This window comes from Triticum urartu, unplaced genomic scaffold, assembly GCF_056163025.1.
Source record: "Triticum urartu cultivar PI428250 unplaced genomic scaffold, HENAU_Tu73 scaffold2, whole genome shotgun sequence".
Lineage (NCBI taxonomy): Eukaryota > Viridiplantae > Streptophyta > Magnoliopsida > Poales > Poaceae > Triticum > Triticum urartu.
The window spans coordinates 6,012,589-6,030,816 of NW_028260368.1; the positions used below are offsets into that span (position 1 = coordinate 6,012,589).

The 18,228-nt window shown below is 35.5% G+C and overlaps 2 non-coding genes across 2 annotated transcripts; one reads left to right on the top strand and one right to left on the bottom strand.

Moving 5' to 3' along the window:
• Nucleotides 1–16,312: 16,312 nt before the first annotated feature.
• Nucleotides 16,313–16,385, bottom strand: TRNAF-GAA (transfer RNA phenylalanine (anticodon GAA)). Its single transcript has one exon. It is a non-coding gene; the product is annotated as a tRNA-Phe (tRNA).
• A 1,667-nt stretch (nt 16,386–18,052) lies between these two features.
• Nucleotides 18,053–18,125, top strand: TRNAT-UGU (transfer RNA threonine (anticodon UGU)). The gene has a single exon. It is a non-coding gene; the product is annotated as a tRNA-Thr (tRNA).
• The last annotated feature ends 103 nt before the right edge of the window (nt 18,126–18,228 follow it).

Below are 18,228 nucleotides of genomic sequence, written 5' to 3' on the forward strand. Positions count from 1 at the left end.
GTCTGGAAAAGAGTCGTAGAATGCCAGGAATCCCAAAGAAAGATTTTTCTTTTCTGAATTATAATTATTCAGTCAATTCAAATAAGGCGTATCTTGTTCAAGCCAATAAATAGAGCTGGGGTTATAGTTAAAGCAGCCAGTAGAAAACCAAAATAACTAGTTAAAGTAAGCATGAAAGAGTTAAATTCCATTTATTTTTTTTTACTACACTACATATGTTGGTAAAGCATTTACCTAAGTTATGGAAAATTCATAATTCATCAGTTATTTTAGATAATACTAAAAAACAAGATAGAGTAAGATACAGAAGTGTAAAAGAAAGTGGATTCATCAGATGATACATGAGTCCCTAATTCCGAATCAAGAGATTTGTTGTGGAATTTGTCAATTGAGTAAAGTAATAATATTAAGAACTAGATCATCTAACCCCATTGAATGAAAAAAAGAAATTCAATTTTCAGGGAAATTTTTGAATAAGAGATAAATAAACAATTGAATTTGAAAAAAAAAACTTCTTTCTATTTTGGATAATTTCTTTTTCAATAGGACCCTCTTTTTGGAGTGAACGATCGAATATTCCCCTATTCCTTCTTATTTTAACTGATTGTATTCCATATGGAATAAGAGGAGAACAAAAGCATTCCACGACCTGCCAAGGGGCTGTTAAAAAAAAAAAAAAAAGAAAGCTCTTCCTTGAATTTACTTTATTTTTATTCCTTTTTCGAACTCCAACCAAAGTAGATTCGAAGACGAGTCACTTCAATTATCCTTTTAAGTTCTATTCTATCTTCTGTCTTTCCCTATTTCATCTCGTAAAGTTCCGCGCTCGCAGTTTGGTCAAGAAAGTTAGACCTAATCCAACAAACAATACAAGGATGAATTACGAATTATGAAAGGATAGATTTCACATATACTTGTCCTTGTATTGTGTCAGTATGAGAATATCCTTCCTAAATTATTTATCCAAACCTATTGATCATTAACTTAGATTTTCCCAAGATTTTGGCTGCTATTCCGAATTACTCTATTATTCCGAAGCCAATGAAAAGTAAGTAGAACCTACAAAAATGGGGTTTTCTATTGATGCCTTGAATAACATATAGCTTACCTATAGACAAAAAAAAAATAAAAAAGTAATTATGTTTCGGAACCAGGCAAAACCAGATTGCTGTGCCATAGGAAGGATAGCTATACTAATTCGGTATACTCAAAATACACCTTTGGTACAAAATTGACAATCTCACAAGGATGAAATATCAGTAATTTTCTATTTACTGGTCGATCCCATCTTTTACGGAATCAATTCCTTTTTTGAATGTACAAAAATATTTGGGAGTTCAGCATGTCTGGAAGCACGGGAGAACGTTCTTTTGCTGATATTATTACCAGTATTCGATACTGGGTTATTCATAGCATTACTATACCTTCCCTATTCATTGCGGGTTGGTTATTTGTCAGTACGGGTTTAGCTTATGACGTGTTTGGAAGTCCTAGGCCAAACGAGTATTTCACGGAAAGCCGACAAGGAATTCCGTTAATAACCGACCGTTTTGATTCTTTAGAACAACTCGATGAATTTAGTAGATCCTTTTAGGAGGCCCTCAATGACCATAGATCGAACCTATCCTATTTTTACAGTGCGATGGCTGGCTATTCACGGACTAGCTGTACCTACTGTTTTTTTCTTGGGATCAATATCAGCAATGCAGTTCATCCAACGATAAAACAAATTCCAACTATAGAACTATGACACAATCAAACCCGAATGAACAAAATGTTGAATTGAATCGTACCAGTCTATACTGGGGTTTATTACTCATTTTTGTACTTGCTGTTTTATTTTCCAATTACTTCTTCAATTGAGAGAAAGAAAGAGACTAATAAGAATTCTCTTATCCCATTTGGAAGGATACCATCCTTATAACTACCCATGACTGTTTTTGTCTCTAGCATGACCAATTGATAAAATGTGGAGGAAAGTAGGGGAAATGGCCGATACTACTGGAAGAATTCCTCTTTGGCTGATAGGTACTGTAGCTGGTATTGCTGTGATTGGTTTAGTAGGTGTTTTCTTTTATGGTTCATATTCTGGATTGGGTTCATCTCTATAGTAATCGGAGGGACCAGATTGTAAACATGAAAAAGTAGGAGCTTAGCGGGTCCTTACCCCCCTTTATCTGATTAGAGCGGAAAGGACCCGCGGAATTTTTATTTTACTCTTATAACGCGAATTGAATCTATTCGATTCACTCTTATGAAGCAACAAGAAAAAGAGATCACTCGAGGATCCAATATCTTATTCCACGAAGGAAGTATCCTGAAAATCCTTGATTTAGTTTCGAGTAATAAACTAATAAAACCTTAATCAAAACTATTCAACTAGCCTAAAAATAAAAAAACCTTCAATGGAAGAGTTTACTTTTTTTTTGCAAAATTTCTGTAAATTTGAAGTTGAACTTAATTAAACAAGCCAAGCAATTTGCTCACAATCACAAGAAATTTTTCCCCCGCCATATTTTCTTCCCCTCTGTTTGTCCACTACCTCGGCTAAACCTAAGCAAAAGAAAAAGAGGTCCAAGAGACAGACCCGAATAAAGAAGAAATAGTAATCTTTGACGAATTAGGAAGAAAAAGGATTCTTATTTTGATACAAGAAGAATCGGCACAAGAAAAAGGCTTTTTCTTGTGCCGAATAGACGATTAAGAAGACCTGCAATCCCTCCGAAAAAGAAGAAATTTTAATTTGATTGTTCTCGCCTTTGCCTTGGATTCTCTTCTTTTGCATGGGATATAAATAAGGAATTCCAGACATCTCATAAACAAAAAGCAGTCTAAACAAAAAAAGGATTTCCAAAATAGATCATAGATAATTCTAGCAATTGCCAATAAATCGAGGCTTTTTACCAACTTGATGGTAAGAAATCCCGGGACCTAGAAATTCATTTCGTACAATTGAACCTTTTCAAACTGTTTCTTTTTGAGAACCAAAAAAACTTGTGCCAAAATAACGGATGCGAAGAAGAACAAAAGGCCTTGGACACGTAATGGATCCTGAAGCACGATTTCTGCGTCCCCCTGACCAAAACCTCCCACATTAGGATTGCTTGTTAATGGTTGATCAAGCTTGATGGATTCCCCCTCTGAAACAAGAAGTTCTGGTCCGGGAGGTATAATATCAATCACTTGGCGTCCATCTGATGCATCAACTATGGATATTTCATACCCCCCCTTTTCTTTACGTAGTATTTTTCTTACTATACCTGTTGACGTAGCATTATAGACTGTATTGTTACTCTTGCTACCATCAGGATAGATCTGTCCTCTTCCTCGGTTTCCCCCTACATATATGGGATATTTTAAGAAATGAGCATCTTTCTTCGTAGCAGGATCAGGGGAAAGAATGGGAAAGACAATTTCACTATATTTCTTACCGGGAACAGGGCCTATCACAAGAATGTTTTTTTTATCGGGACGATAACTCTGAAAAGCAAGATTTCCTATCTTTTCTTTTAACTCAGGGGAAATACGATCGGGCGGCGCTAATTCGAATCCCTCGGGCAAAATAAGAACAGCACCTACATTCAACCCTCCCTTTTTTCCATTAGCAAGAACTTGTTTCAATTGCATATCATAAGGAATTCGAAGAACTGCTTCAAATACAGTATCGGGAAGCACAGCTTGGGGAACTTCAATATCGACGGGCTTGCTAGCTAAATGGCAATTGGCACATACAATTCGTCCAGTTGCTTCTCGTGGGTTTTCATAACCCTGCTGCGCAAAAATGGGATATGCATTTGAAATAGATGTCCGAGTTATTACGTATATCATGATCGATACAGAAATCGATCGAGTTATCTGTTCCTTTACCCAAGAAAAAGTATTTCTATTTTCCATGTCCAATCGCAGATCCCAGAATTTCTACAATAAATTAGATAGGTAGCTAAGCTAATCTAGTTCCCTATACACGAATCTGTTGTCATTCTACTGCAACAGTTGTACTGCAATGATGAATACCTTAAAGTAGGTATAAATAGAAAGAATTTTGCTAAAATGGAAAAGGGCTTTCTTTCTAAAAAAAGATGCTTGCTAATTTGATTAATATTAATATCGGGAGATCAAATGAATTTATGCTTCACTAATTGAATGATAAATGACTACAAGCGAAGGAGATAGACGATTTAAACAAAAAAAGACCCAAAATTTCAAACATGTATCTAGAATTACTGGAAAACTACAAACAAAAATAGTGAAAATAAGCTCGTTAGGAGCCCATCCAAAATCGTTGTAGACCCAACGAATTACTAGTTCCCAACCACGGGTGGAGTGAAATCCAACAAAAAAATCAGTAACTAAAAGAATAAAAAAAGCTTTTATTGAGTCATTTAAATTATAGAAGAATTCCTGAACCCAAGAATTCAAAATGACAAGTTCCTCTTTACCCAGAAAAAAAGAACCACTTAGAATAGCCAAACAGATTATATTTGTCGAGAAATGCAAAATGGTATGGAGATGATCCTCATTATTTATTTTGACCCATTGTATTATTTCCTTGTGTATTCCTGTAGGAGGTTTTTGTACATGTGTCTTTAGTTTCCCTTTTATCATCTCGTCCAAGAGAGAAAGTTCTTCTAATTCTATGAATCTTTCTAGAATCCTTTTCTCTTGAATATCAGTTAAGAGAGTTTCGGATTGCCTGGTATTCCACCAATTCTTAATCCAAAGTTCCAGACATTTGTTAAATGAGGAAGAGACCCCCCAAGGCAAAAGTACGATAAATACAAGATATAGTAAAGAAGGCAATGCTTTCTTTTTTTTCATTTTTGATCTGTAAATGGAGTTGTTAATGAATATGCTTCATTCGCTGACTCTATTCCATTCCCTGACTCTATATGATGATATTTCTATTTCATGATATTTCTATTTCTTTGAAGCAAAAACTCTATAGGTTTGATACCCTGTATCTATTCTTCTTTTTTGTATATTAGTTATTAGTGGAATTTCAGTGCATTGGGTTCTTTCTTAGATCTAGATGGAATGAAATAGTGAAATAGAATAAAAAAAAAGCCCTTTCGGATGAAAAAGGAAGAATAGTATGCGATATATCTAACTTGGATAAAAAAAAATTAAAAGCAAATTTCTCTTATCCTCGTTTGTTCCTTCCTTTAGATAAATACTTAAAAATCCCCTTACAATAACAAATCCAATTTAGAAGGGACTTCCTCCCTGTGTTGAGAAAACTTTTCTTCTTCCAATTCTTCTTTTCTTCATTCAACTCAGTTCAAAAAAGATACCTCAAAATACTTCAATTGGTACGCGCAAGAAATAGGCCAATTCGGCAGCTTTTTGTTCAATTTCTCGTGGAGTAAAAAATTTATCATCAGTACGAGTCAAGGGAATGATCCCCTGGCCCCGGATTTCCATATAAAGAATACGACGAGGATAAAGACCCTCTTTAACCTGAATTCTAATTGATTGGATATCCCGCATAAGGAATCGAAGGAAGACGCGACGTTTTATTCCAGGGAATCCCCAACGAAAAATGCACACTATTCCCTCTTTTCTATCGAATCGGTCATAACCACTACCTACATTCCACAAAATAGTACACCACAAGTAGGAGCTAATGAATAGGCCTGCGATTCCGTAGAAAGACATCACGACCCCCTGCGGAAAAAAAAGAATTTCTTGAGATGGAAGTATAGATATAATATTCTTACCAAGATAACTGGAAATCCCAACCGATAAGAATCCTAGTGAACCTAGAAAAAGAATACAGGCCCAGAAAAAATTACCCCTTTTTCGAGAACCTTTTAGAAGTTCTACCCATATGTGTTCTGATCGCCAATTCATATTAGATATACTAAATCCAGCAGCGGTCGATTGAAATTGAGAGAATAAGCTAAATAATTTTGACTTTACTTTTTTTGATTCTGAAATCGCCTTCAGCAACTAGTACTCCTGTGAAATAATAGGTTAGATACATTGACTTTCTATTCAAAAAATATTCGTTGATTCAATTAAAATAAATAAAATAAAACTCGCTATACCTGGCTCTGCATATTCATGCATTTATGCTCGTAGCCTATATCCGCATCCATAACCGTTTTTCATTTGTGTGTAGAAAGTGTGTGTAGAAAAAGCCACATACCCTACCATATTATATTACTTACACTAAAAAATACTAGACAATCTTATTTTTTTGCACATAAAGAAATAAAGAAGTCATTGCAATTGCCGGAAATACTAAGCCTACTAAAGGCACGAAAATAGAAGGTAAGTTTAAATCCGTCATGGAATAGGTGTCTCAATTCAAATTTACTATTTCTATCTAGTCGAAAAATATCTTAAGATTCTTATGATATAATTAAGTATATCTATTATAAGGAATATTGACTATTGTATTGTATTTTTTATTTTTAGTTTGAAAAATATTCTGTAAAAAAAATGAAAGGATAATAAGAAAATTCCAAAAAAGGAGAACTAATTAAAAAGATTTTATTTTGATTTTCCCATCCTCATGGCCTTTCTATCTTTCTAATCTAATTTGAAATTGGATTCAAAAGAAAGCGGTTAGAATTTACTTCCTGCATACATACTTCTCTAGAAGCGCATACAATAATGCGTGGTAAAGGCGGAAAAATAGTATATTCAATCAAAATCAAAGGGCAAATTATCTTACCTACTATAGATCCCCTACTACCCTCTTAGACTTTAAAAGGCGATATACCACCCAAAGAAAGGGTATGAAAATGCCGGGTGGAGTTAGCTTTTCGACGAAGACCTGTCCCGTGCAGCGAAGCCCTGTTAGTAAGACCCCCCGCAATAATGGATTATAGAAGAATATTATTCCAAATACTCCTCTGGACGCATATAGTAGCATTGCGATTCCGAATCTTTTTTATTTATGAATATGAACAGAAAAAATTCATTGTATCGTTGGGTCGGAGCGGAGGTTTGGTCCAGAAAAATTAGAAACAAAACGTCTACTCTACCGCATTGAAGTCTATAGCGCTGTATTTCCACGAAAGTATAATTCTTACCATCAGGATACGATCCTTTCTTTTGAACTAAACGTCTCTACGATGGGTCCAGGTTCTATGTCCAATCCCAAATCAAGGATTTCTCGCTCTTGATCGGAGTCATAAACTAAAAAAAAACTACCTTTTTATCCTTTTTCTCAAGGTTATAGAAAACTTCCTTATCTAGTTCTAGCATTTTGAAAAAAAAAAAATGCTTCTTTTTTTACACACAGTTCGAGTCACTTGTTGACTCACGATTACGCCTGTTAAAAGTTTCAAACGTCCTCTTTTTTGAAATTGAAAGAGAGTCCTATAAAAAGGTCTAACTTCCAAACTATGTCTTTTTTCATTCATTCTCCTTTAGTTTTTTTCTCTATCTAGAAGTGGAATAGAATAACCCGGTTGAAGGGTAATGATCATACGTCTGTAATGCATTGTATGGCCCAGAATAGGTCCTATTCTTCTACCTTTTCCAGGTAGTCGATGGCTATTCACAGCTACCACCTTAACACCAAAGAAGAGTTCGACCCAATGCTTTATTTCTGTCTTAGTGAATCCCGATTCGACATTAAAAGTATATTGATTCTTTCCCAATAAACGAAGACTTTTTTCTGTAAATACTGCGTATTTGATTCCATTATCATTATCATATGATAATACTATATTTTATTATTTTATTATTTTATTTGTATTTCTTTATTGTATTATACCTTAATATATATATTCTAGATATATAGAATAGACGAATCTCAATTTGTCAAGTCTCATGATCATATCATGATCTATTTTTATTCGGCTCAATCTTTTTTTTCTAAAAAAGATTGAGCCGAGTTTAATTGCAATCAATTAGAAGAATAAAGAAGAATTACTGCATTTCATAACTGATTTTTTTCTCTTTTTATTTCGTTTCTTTTTTATTTATACCTTCTTTATCTTTAGTTTTATCTAGTTAATCAATAGTATCTACCGGCTCGAACTCGAATTTGATCGCCTTCCATACTTCACAAGCTGCGGCTAGTTCAGGACTCCATTTGCAAGCTGCTCGGATAATTTCATTACCTTCGCGAGCAAGATCGCGCCCTTCGTTACGAGCTTGTACACAGGCTTCTAAAGCCACTCGATTAGCTGCTGCACCAGGTGCATTTCCCCAAGGATGTCCTAAAGTTCCTCCACCAAATTGTAATACAGAATCGTCCCCAAAGATTTCGGTCAGAGCTGGCATATGCCAAACATGAATACCACCTGAAGCTACCGGTATAACACCTGGCATGGATACCCAGTCCTGAGTGAAAAAGATACCGCGAGCACGATCTTTTTCAATAAAATCATCGCGCAATAAATCAACAAAACCTAAAGTCATTTCGCGTTCCCCTTCTAACTTACCTACTACTGTACCGGAGTGGATATGATCTCCCCCAGACATACGCAATGCTTTAGCTAATACACGGAAATGCATACCATGATTTTTCTGTCTATCAATAACTGCATGCATTGCACGGTGAATGTGAAGAAGTAGGCCATTGTCGCGGCAATAATGAGCCAAAGTAGTATTTGCGGTGAATCCCCCAGTTAAGTAGTCATGCATTACAATAGGAACCCCTAATTCTCTTGCAAATACAGCTCTCTTAATCATTTCTTCACATGTACCCGCAGTCGCATTCAAGTAATGCCCCTTGATTTCACCGGTTTCGGCCTGTGATTTATAAATAGCTTCGGCACAAAAGACAAAACGGTCTCTCCAGCGCATAAATGGTTGTGAGTTTACGTTTTCATCATCTTTGGTAAAATCAAGTCCACCACGTAGACACTCATAACACGCTCTACCATAATTTTTTGCGGATAATCCCAATTTTGGTTTAATAGTACATCCCAATAAAGGACGACCGTACTTGTTCAACTTATCTCTTTCAACTTGGATACCATGAGGCGGGCCTTGGAAAGTTTTTGAATAAGTAGGGGGAATTCGTAGATCCTCCAAACGTAGAGCACGTAGGGCTTTGAAACCAAATACGTTACCTACAATGGAAGTAAACATGTTAGTAACGGAACCCTCTTCAAATAGGTCTAATGGATAAGCTACATAACAGATCCATTGGTTGTCTTCCCCAGCAACAGGCTCGATGTGATAGCATCGTCCTTTGTAACGATCAAGACTGGTAAGTCCATCAGTCCAAACAGTTGTCCATGTACCAGTAGAAGATTCGGCAGCTACTGCAGCCCCTGCTTCTTCGGGCGGAACCCCAGGCTGAGGACTTACTCGGAATGCTGCCAAGATATCAGTATCCTTAGTTTCATACTCTGGGGTGTAGTAAGTCAATTTATAATCTTTAACACCAGCTTGAAATCCAACACCTGCTTTAGTTTCTGTTTGTGGTGACATAAGTCCCTCCCTATAACTCTTGAATTAAGAATTCTCACAATAACAGGGTCTACTCGATGTTAATTAGGCGTAAATGAAACTTTAGCAAAAATCTCGTAAAACAAAAAGGATATTCAATTAATATAATATCAACTCATTAAAGAAAATTGAGGGCATGCTTAGGTTAATGAATATGTTTCATTCATATATAATGCGTACACCCTGTGTATGTTCTATCCTATAGGAATTCCAATATAGGAATTCGATAGGAATTGAGTTGTTGTTATGGTAAGTTAACACGGTTCGTTATTAAACCATGGATTTGATTTACCAAATCCATAATTATTGTATACTCTTTGATAGATATAGCGCAACCCAAATTAATTCCTAATCCTTATTTTACAAGTTCTTAATAGTTCTCTTTTCTTATTTTGAATGCAAATACCTAACTAAATACTAATAAAATTCTTTGTTGACAGCAATCTATGCTTCACAGTAGTATATATTTTGTATATCGAAGTCCTAGATAGGAAAGTAGAGTAGGCACAGATCCTCCACAAAAGGCAAAATGTATATGAAAAAAAAGATTGATTGAACTTTCCAATGGACTCATTCCATGAGTAAACGATTGAATGGGATTCGCTTGGGCAACGAAATCAAGTCCTGGTCCCCTTTTCTCTCTTATTGAATTAACTAATTCATTTCCTTTTTACTTTTGGATTTTTTTTGATTTGATTTGGCATTATTCAACAATAAAAAAAGAAAAATTTCGACAAATTCCTTTTTTTTAATTATGTGATAATTATGAGAACCAATCCTACTACTTCTCCTCCCGGGGTTTCCACAATTGAAGAAAAAAGTACAGGTCGTATCGATCAAATTATTGGACCCGTGCTGGATGTCACTTTTCCCCCAGGCAAGTTACCTTATATTTATAACGCTTTGGTAGTCCAGAGTAGAGACACTGCCGATAAGCAAATTAATGTGACTTGTGAGGTACAACAATTATTAGGAAATAATCGAGTTAGAGCTGTAGCTATGAGTGCTACGGACGGGTTGATGAGAGGAATGGAAGTGATTGACACGGGAGCTCCTCTCAGTGTTCCGGTCGGTGGAGCTACTCTCGGACGAATTTTCAACGTTCTTGGGGAGCCTGTTGACAATTTGGGTCCTGTAGATAGTAGTGCAACGTTCCCTATTCATAGATCTGCGCCTGCCTTTATCGAGTTAGATACGAAATTATCCATCTTTGAAACAGGTATTAAGGTCGTCGATCTTTTAGCTCCTTATCGACGTGGAGGAAAAATAGGACTATTTGGGGGGGCTGGAGTAGGTAAAACAGTACTGATCATGGAATTAATCAATAACATTGCTAAAGCTCATGGGGGCGTATCCGTATTCGGTGGAGTAGGGGAACGGACTCGTGAAGGAAATGATCTTTATATGGAAATGAAGGAATCCGGAGTAATTAATGAAAAAAATATTGAGGAATCAAAGGTAGCTCTAGTCTATGGCCAAATGAATGAACCACCGGGAGCTCGTATGAGAGTTGGTTTAACTGCCCTAACTATGGCGGAATATTTCCGAGATGTTAATAAGCAAGACGTGCTTTTATTTATCGATAATATCTTTCGTTTTGTTCAAGCAGGATCAGAGGTATCCGCTTTATTAGGGAGAATGCCCTCCGCAGTGGGTTATCAACCTACTCTTAGTACAGAAATGGGTTCTTTGCAAGAAAGAATTGCTTCTACTAAAAAGGGATCTATAACTTCGATTCAAGCAGTTTATGTACCTGCAGACGATTTGACCGACCCTGCCCCTGCCACAACATTTGCACATTTGGATGCTACTACCGTACTTTCCAGAGGATTAGCTTCCAAGGGTATTTATCCAGCAGTAGATCCTTTAGATTCAACCTCGACTATGTTACAGCCTCGGATCGTTGGCAACGAACATTATGAAACTGCGCAAAGAGTTAAGGAAACTTTACAACGTTACAAAGAACTTCAGGACATTATCGCAATTCTTGGCTTGGATGAATTATCGGAAGAGGATCGTTTAACTGTAGCAAGAGCAAGAAAAATTGAGCGTTTCTTATCACAACCGTTCTTTGTGGCAGAAGTTTTTACTGGTTCTCCAGGAAAGTATGTTGCTCTTGCGGAAACTATTAGGGGATTTCAACTAATCCTTTCCGGAGAATTAGACGGCCTACCTGAACAGGCTTTTTATTTGGTGGGTAACATCGATGAAGCTAGCACGAAAGCTATAACCTTAGAAGAGGAGAACAAATCGAAGAAATGAAATTAAATCTTTATGTACTGACTCCTAAGCGAATTATTTGGGATTGTGAAGTGAAAGAAATCATTTTATCCACTAATAGTGGCCAAATTGGCGTATTACCAAACCACGCCCCCATTAACACAGCAGTAGATATGGGTCCTTTGAGAATACGCCTCCTCAACGACCAATGGTTAACAGCGATTCTGTGGAGCGGTTTTGCGAGAATAGTTAATAATGAGATCATCATTTTAGGAAATGATGCGGAACTGGGTAGTGATATTGATCCGGAAGAAGCTCAAAAGGCACTTGAAATAGCCGAAGCTAACTTGAGTAAAGCTGAGGGTACGAAAGATTTGGTTGAAGCGAAGCTCGCTCTCAGACGAGCTAGGATACGAATCGAGGCTGTCAATTGGATTCCCCCATCCAATTGAAGACAATCCAGTGGTTTATAGTTGATACAAAGAAAAAGGGAAGAGGGGTAGAAAAAGTTATTAGATAGCGAAGCGAAGTAAGTCCAATGCTATCTAGTAATTTTTCTACCTACTTACCTACTATTGGATTTGAACCAATGACTCCCGCCGTATGAAAGCAATACTCTAACCACTGAGTTAAGTAGGCAATTTATCACCACAAAGGAAGACCCATTACTTCGATCGATTATATATTGAATCCCTTTTCTAAGCAATACCGCTCTGTTATTGGTCTGTTATATACTAAATACTAAACTAAATACTAAACAGATACAGATCAAAGGGGTATCCTCTGGCATTAGAAAATATTCATCTTGACAAGAAATTATCTATATGTTAAGATATCTCTGATAAGGGCTATAGCTCAGTTCGGTAGAGCAACTCGTTTACACGTGCGCCAATGCTTTTCAAAGGAGCTTATTATGCAATGAACATAATCGATCTTATTGCAAAATCAATGTCTTACTTCATAGATTCGAGAGAATAGGAGAACAGTAGCCTGACAAACAGTCGGTTCAGTCCGATTCAGGTGCCAATTCAGGTGCCTAATCAAATAGAACCCTTATGGATTTGCTAGTTGATAAGGTAAATATCCAGCCCACTAAATGCTAGGCGTAATGAGGATAAGGGCCTCCAAAAAACTTCTTTTCGTTCTATGAACTTTAAGGTGTATGAAGTCTCATAGTTAACTCTTGCAGTGGAACGATAGAGACTCCATTTCACTTAGGTTGATTTAATTTAGACCGGAGGCAGACCTAAGTCAAGGTAATCCTCCTTTGAAACACTTTGGTATTGCTCCTAGATAGATCATAATACAAAAAATCAATCAGAGCACAGGGAGCCATCTCATTATCTTTCCGTAAAGAAAAACTATGGTGGACTAACTGATCTTTAAATCAGTTTATGAAAGAGCCCAATGCAAAAAAATGCATGTTGGGTCTTTGAAACAGTTCAAATCATTTCGATAATAATCCGTTTGATCTGTTTTACCGAGAAGGTCTACGGTTCGAATCCGTATAGCCCTAATATGCCCTTTTTTAGATTTTAGGATCTCTATCCTATGTTTTCTTTAGTTTAGTATAGTTTTCATTTTCTCATTAGTATTTGTTTATAGACTGGATAGGCGCCTGCGACATAGAATAGAGATAAAAGCATTACCAAAGGCTCATTCATCGAAAATCAAAATCATACAGACAGGAAAAGAAAAACGAATTTCTATCAAATCAATAGAAGAAAGGATCCTTTCCCTGATTTGAATCCCGTCCTCCTTCAAATAGGATATCTCTAGACTTCCCTATAATAACTGCAATGATTTTATCCATTTTGCGAATTCCTACTTTGTTTTAAGTATATTTATTACTTTGTTTATAGATACATTATGTAAATTGATCAACTTTAAATAGAAAAAATAAAGTAAAGAGTAAATAAGAAAACAGAATATTCTGTCTCATAGTTCTGAAATAGAGTTCTTTATTTTTATTTTATAGTATTACTTCTCATTAATTATACTGCATAGATTAGTCCTACTATCTTAATTAGGTTCTAATTTAGTAGTATTCTCATTTTTATTTAATAGTCTCTTATTATTTTATTATTAAATATTAAATAAAGGATAGAGCTATTCTTTTTTCTAGAGATTCTAGAGAAAGCGAGACAAAGTGAAACGAGAAAGTTTTCTTTATATAAGAATTAGATCTACATACACCATATCTAAATAGAATGGAAATCCAAAAGAAAGGGAGTTGGGATTCCATTGGATGAATCTTTAAAGAAGATGCAGCACAGAGGAAACAAAGGCTAAACTTAAACTAAGCGCTTTTGTTTGAACAAAAAAGATTCTTGTTTCACCGAGGAAAAGAGAGAAGTTCTGGATAAATTGACAATGCTGAATTGAATTGACTAATTTAAGTTCCGCCTATTCCACATTAATGGGAGTACATTATGTTTCTGCTTCACGAATATGATATTTTTTGGACATTTCTAATAATAGCAAGCCTTATTCCTATTTTGGCATTTTCGATTTCAGGACTTTTAGCCCCGGTTAGTGAAGGACCAGAGAAGCTTTCTAGTTATGAATCGGGTATAGAACCCATGGGAGGGGCTTGGGTACAATTCCGAATACGCTATTATATGTTTGCGCTCGTTTTTGTTGTTTTTGATGTGGAAACCGTCTTTCTATACCCTTGGGCAATGAGTTTCGACGTATTGGGTGTATCCGTTTTTATCGAAGCTTTGATTTTCGTGCTTATCTTAGTTGTTGGTTTAGTTTATGCATGGCGAAAAGGAGCCTTGGAATGGTCTTAACTGAATATTTAGACAAAAAAAAAGAAGGAAAAGATTCTATTGAGACAGTTATGAATTTGATTGAGTTTCCCTTACTTGACCAAACAAGTTCCAATTCTGTTATTTCAACTACACCAAATGATCTTTCGAATTGGTCAAGACTCTCCAGTTTATGGCCCCTTCTATACGGTACCAGTTGTTGTTTCATTGAATTTGCTTCATTAATAGGCTCACGATTCGACTTTGATCGTTATGGATTGGTACCAAGATCAAGTCCTAGGCAAGCAGACCTAATTTTAACAGCCGGTACGGTAACAATGAAAATGGCTCCCTCTTTAGTGAGATTATACGAGCAAATGCCTGAACCAAAATACGTCATTGCTATGGGAGCCTGTACTATTACAGGGGGAATGTTCAGTACGGATTCCTATAGTACTGTTCGGGGAGTTGATAAGTTAATTCCTGTGGATGTCTACTTGCCGGGCTGCCCACCTAAACCGGAGGCAGTTATAGATGCCCTAACAAAACTTCGTAAGAAGATATCGCGAGAAATAGTTGAGGATCAAACTCTATCTCAAAATAAAAATAGATGTTTTACTACCAGTCACAAGCTTTATGTTAGGCGCAGTACTCATACAGGAACTTATGAGCAAGAATTGCTCTATCAATCACCATCTACATTAGATATATCTTCTGAAACTTTTTTCAAATCCAAAAGTTCAGTACCTTCCTACAAATTAGTGAATTAGGAGAGGGGCTCTTTTGTGTAGAAAAATAAAAAGCAGGGCAATCTTTCAAACTTGCATCCGAAATGTGAAATATTTATACAAAGAGGGAGAGATGAAGACAATGCAGCAGGGTTGGTTATCTAATTGGCTAGTCAAACATGAGGTGGTTCATAGATCTTTGGGCTTTGATCACCGAGGAATAGAGACTTTACAAATAAAAGCAGGGGATTGGGATTCCATTGCTGTCATTTTATATGTATATGGTTACAATTATTTACGCTCCCAATGTGCTTATGATGTAGCACCCGGTGGATCTTTAGCTAGCGTGTATCATCTTACGAGAATACAATATGGTATAGATAATCCAGAAGAAGTCTGCATAAAAGTCTTTGCCCAAAAGGATAATCCTAGAATTCCGTCTGTCTTCTGGATTTGGAGAAGTGCCGATTTTCAAGAACGCGAATCTTATGATATGGTGGGAATCTCTTATGATAATCATCCGCGCCTTAAACGTATCCTAATGCCTGAAAGTTGGATAGGCTGGCCCTTACGTAAGGATTATATAACCCCCAATTTTTATGAAATACAAGATGCTCATTGAATGATAAGAAATTCATGCTCACTTATACAACACAACTCCAGATTTTATTCAAGTCAAGGAATATTTTTAGGTTCTTTTCCTAGATGAAACGGAATACCTATTTATAATTAATTCCTAATTATACAAAAGCATTCCAGATAGACTGAGCAAAAAAAGGGTTTCATTTGGATTCCCCTATTTTGAAAATCGCATATTAATTTCCTTCATATGAACAGAAAAATAGGATGACTCAAAGAAGTTCTCTACCAGGAACTTTGTACCGCGCACATTACTTAGCACAACTAGGAAAATAAGATAAGATAAAGATAAGCAAGACTAAAAAAATATTCGTCGGAATAGCGGAATACAAAATTAAGAAACGCAAAAAAATAAAGGGGAATCTCACCCCCTTCTTTATCATAAAGAAAAGATATATTTTAAAACTTCTTTAAAAAGAAAAAGAAGTGCCTCTATATTTATATTATAGATTTATCCACTTAGATGAATAAATATTATTAATGAATATGTATCACAATCCATCTCGAGGTATTTGGATCAATACCTATTCGGTGGATCTTTTTTTTTTTTTTCTCTGCCAGGAACCAGATTTGAACTGGTGACACGAGGATTTTCAGTCCTCTGCTCTACCAACTGAGCTATCCTGACCTTTTCTTGTGCATCATCCTAGTAGAGTATTTGTATCTATGTCAATTAAAAGGACTAAAAATTAATTAAAGTATTTCAAATTTTAAATTTGAAAATGGGGGGGTAGTCCTATGCATTGTGCATGGTTTACTTAAATAAAACTTAAAAATAGAGTGAATAACCAAGATTTCTTGCCGATACTCTAATAAAAAAGAAATCTATTCAATGAATAGGATAAGATCCATTGAGTTCTCTTCGCATTCCTTTGTGAAAGAGTAGAATGAGAAAGCTAATGAATCTTAAACCCATTGCATTGATAAAAAGAAAAAAAAGTGCATTGATAAAAGAAAAAAAAAAAAGAGGATAAATAATAATAATATAGTATAGTTAGGGAATAAAAGAGGATTTGGGGATAGAGGGACTTGAACCCTCACAACTTATAAAGTCGACGGATTTTCCTTTTACTAGAAATTTCATTGTTGTCAGTATTGACATGTAGAATGGGACTCTCTCTTTGTCCTCGTCCGATTAATCCACTTTTTTAAAGATCTCGAAAACTTTGAATTTTAATTGAAGAATTTGATTATTCAATATTCGATTGGAGTGGATTCACAATAATGAAAAAAAAAAATTATGATATGAGTTTTTTATTTCATAATCATTATCATTTCTAATTTCATTTTTAAAAAAGATAAAGAACCTATATTATAATTAGAATATAATATGAGTTCTGTGATTAATCGTTTGCTATGTCAGTATCTATACGTGTTTATTAAATGTATAAGGTATAAAACCCCTCTTTCTCTAATTTAGAACTAGAAGGAATTCCACTAACAACACAACGTAATTAACTCGATTCGTTAGAACAGCTTCCATTGAGTCTCTGCACCTATCCTTTTCCTTTGTATTCTAGTTCGAGAACCCCTTGTTTTCTCAAAACACGGATTTGGCTCAGGATTGCCCTTTTTTAATTCCAGGGTTTCTCTGAATTTGGAAGTTACCACTTAGCAGGTTTCCATACCAAGGCTCAATACAATCAAGTCCGTAGCGTCTACCGATTTCGCCATATCCCCATTTCCCTCTTCTTTGAGACCAGGATTCCTTGTGTAATTTCATCCATCTCTTAGTTTTTTTTTTGAATCATTGAGTTCATCACTCAACGTAGTCTAGCAGTTCAGTTCGACTCTATTTGAGAGACCTCGCTTGCTTATTGCAATTCAGAATTGAATTGATTCTATCCTTGATGTATTTGCAATTCAATCCGAATCAATATATCCAAAAGTTTTTATCTCCCCCACCTCCCGTCTTACTTTTTTATAGTATTCAAAATTATACTATAACGCTTGATATTTATTCTTTTTTTCTAATCAGAATTAGCAATTTTATTTACTCTGACTCTATGTTCCCCTTAGTGAAATATTAATCCTCAAATTATTAACAAATAATAAAGTCTATAATGATCGAATGAAAATACCAATAAATTCTATAATTTTATTTTTTAATATCCTATAGTTAAGCATATCAAGCTAACTTTATCTTTAAGAAGTTTTAGTATTTTTTTTATTTTTATAAGTATAACTTCAAATTTAGAACTAGTTAATAGCTAAGATTAATAACTAATATCTGAGATTTTACGGATTTCCTATACTATACCTATTTCTATTTGTTACACTATTTCCGTTATGTAAGCCCACTTAGCTCAGAGGTTAGAGCATCGCATTTGTAATGCGAGGGTCATCGGTTCAAATCCGATAGTCGGCTTTTTTTTCTCTATCGATGTTCTACGAACAAGAATCTCTTTTTTTCCGAATTAAATGGAGAATCCAGGATCTTTTATGTTTTTTACCTTACAATTTTGCTAGAT